Source organism: Tribolium madens, unplaced genomic scaffold (assembly GCF_015345945.1).
Source record: "Tribolium madens isolate multiple individuals breed KSU strain unplaced genomic scaffold, Tmad_KSU_1.1 Scaffold_7;HRSCAF=85;Tcas5.2_LG10, whole genome shotgun sequence".
NCBI lineage: Eukaryota > Metazoa > Arthropoda > Insecta > Coleoptera > Tenebrionidae > Tribolium > Tribolium madens.
The window spans coordinates 5,350,123-5,352,630 of NW_025401050.1; the positions used below are offsets into that span (position 1 = coordinate 5,350,123).

The 2,508-nt window shown below is 26.3% G+C and overlaps 1 protein-coding gene across 1 annotated transcript in view; it reads right to left on the bottom strand.

Annotated features, from left to right (window-relative positions):
* Window positions 1-511, bottom strand: part of LOC123009477 (collagen alpha-1(V) chain-like) — a 12,266-nt gene extending 11,755 nt beyond the window's left edge. Inside the window, exon 1 of the mRNA XM_044405835.1 lies at window positions 406-511. The gene's annotated coding sequence lies outside the window, so the exon portion shown is untranslated. The remainder of the gene's footprint in view (window positions 1-405) is intronic.
* Window positions 512-2,508: the final 1,997 nt, after the last annotated feature.

Sequence of the window (2,508 nt, forward strand, 5' to 3'; positions counted from 1 at the left end):
AAATATTAAATTGATTATTTTCGTTTTTTTCTAAGCCACTTTTTTATTAATTTGTTTAATTTGTTGACGTTCAAATTTTCTCCGTTTCTATTGTGTTTCGAGTCAGAAGCAAGCCACTAATTGGATGTCACGAAGAAAAAACAAGAAAATTGCTTGGACAGCCGCGTTTGTCATTATGAAAAAATAAAAGGGGAGAAAAAACTACACTAAAATCGTTCATTGTGTGTAAACTCTGAACAGACTTGAAAAAGTTTCAACAAACAAGAGGAATTTATCGACTTTTCAAAATTTTCATAATGAAAATAAAATTTAATTAAAAAAATATTCCTGGCGTTAAAAATGCACCAGTTTTGAATACTTGCTCAAGTATTTCAAGCTGGAAAAAAATAAATCGTAATTATTTACCTAATTAATTGGGAATTTGATCACTCCATGCCACACAACGTCGCGTCTTCCACCACGCACTGAGTTAAATGAGATCGTTTTAAATCTTGTCATATATGATGGTAATAACACACGAGATCCATCTGGAAAAGTGCTTATTACGTAAGTGCGATGCTTAATGAGCGAGTTTGTTGACATCTCGTTAGACGATAGAAGAGAATAATAATTATTGCAGACGGTTTATTTTTGATACATTGTTCAACATTACTTCTAATTGGATTGCAGGAAAATACTACCGGATCACAACGCATTATTTCACATTTTATGAGAGTTTTAAGACCGATTTTGTGCTTAATAAAACGAAAATCGAATGTGATTGGAAATAAAAAAGTGTGTTTGAAATAGGGGAATTTAGACGATTGGTAGCACTGTGGTGACAGTTTAATAAAAATAGTACATTATATAAAGTGATAGTTTTTGTGGCGAAGTTATTTATTATCCCAAACGTAGTGAGGCAAATAATTCTGCGGGGCTACATGAACTCATTTTTTGTAATTAGCAAGTAAATGAATAACATACTCAATGCCTGAGAGGTATAGCTTTTACTTTTACAAAAAAACTTTTTTTGAGACAAGAGTCAAGGTTTTAATATTTTTATAATTTGTTTGTTTTTCTAATTTTTGCAAAAAGTTTACAAAAAATAAAGATTCGTAACTTTTTTTTTAAATCATTTAAATTTTGAACAATGCAAACTCAAAATAGTCTAAAATAGTTTCAAAGTTTTACAAAAGCCTCAAACAAAATGGAATTATCTTGAAAACAGTATTTTGAGCAAAAAAGTATTCATTATTATTATCATTAATGAAGAGTTAAATAATTATTTCATAATTATCAAGTGACCAGTGACAAAATTCGTCCGAATAGTATTTCTAGATGAATCAACGTGTATAAAAAATTTCAGCTCAATTTAGTTAACCGTTCAAAAATAACAACAAAGAAATTAATTAAAAATAAGAAAATTCAAACTGAAAAATTCTAATTACTTATTTATGTTTTTAAATTCTGCTGTTTAAGAGCTTTAACGTTTTAGGTAAACAACAAAACTTTTAATTATTTTTAAACAAATTTTAATTTAAATTATTACAATTGTTTATTTTTTTTTATTTGTTTAAATTTTTTTTTGTAAAATTGATGTTTAAGAATATTACTTGATGTATAAATCTGCCAAAAAATTAAAAAATTAAAAAAAAAACAGTGAATTCATTACAAAACAAAAAAAATGTCGTGTAGAGTTATTTAATAATGTGGAATGTGGTTGCAATTATTTACAATATTAAAAAAATACCCTGTATACACCTCAATTTCTCAAAAATTACTCGTCATAGAACATTTTAACCCATTTGGCGTCGAGAAAACCAAAAATTTGGAATAGTTGAAAAAAAAAAGAATAGTCGAATTTGTATTTTTGATATTTTTGACTTTATCAACAATTTTCTCGATAATTGTTTGTTGTAAAACAACAATCTTTTTTTTTCATATGATACGAAATTAAAAGTGCTTTTTAATGAAACTAAAAATAAAAATCTACCAGTAATAATTCCAGAGTTATTGGCAATAGAACGCTCTAAGTACAGAAAATCGACAAAAATTTTGAAAAAATCAAAAATATCTCAAAAAGTATTTGTTGTAGAGCATTTTTACAAGAACACAAAAAATAAATAAAAATACTAGATTAGAATTTGCTTTCAAGCAGTAAAAACCTGGAAAAAATCGGAATTATGGTTTGGGCGAGAAAAGTGGTTACTTTTTTTTGATTTTTTGGAATTAAAAATGTATAACTCAAAAATTGTCGTTTCTAAATCTAAAAGGATTGCGTAATTGGTTTCTTTGGATGATTTTACATAAGTTTTTGTCAATTCCAGGGCGCTCTTGGTCATTTTCTGTCACCCAATTATTATTTCATAATTAAGATTCAAAATAGTTCAATATCTCAAAAATTACTTGTCATAGAGCATTTTAACCAGTAAATTTTTTTTTTCAACTTTTCAACTTTTTTTGACAAAAATTTTTACGAAAAATAAAACAAAATGCACAGAAAATTAATATCTTCTAAATTATAGAATT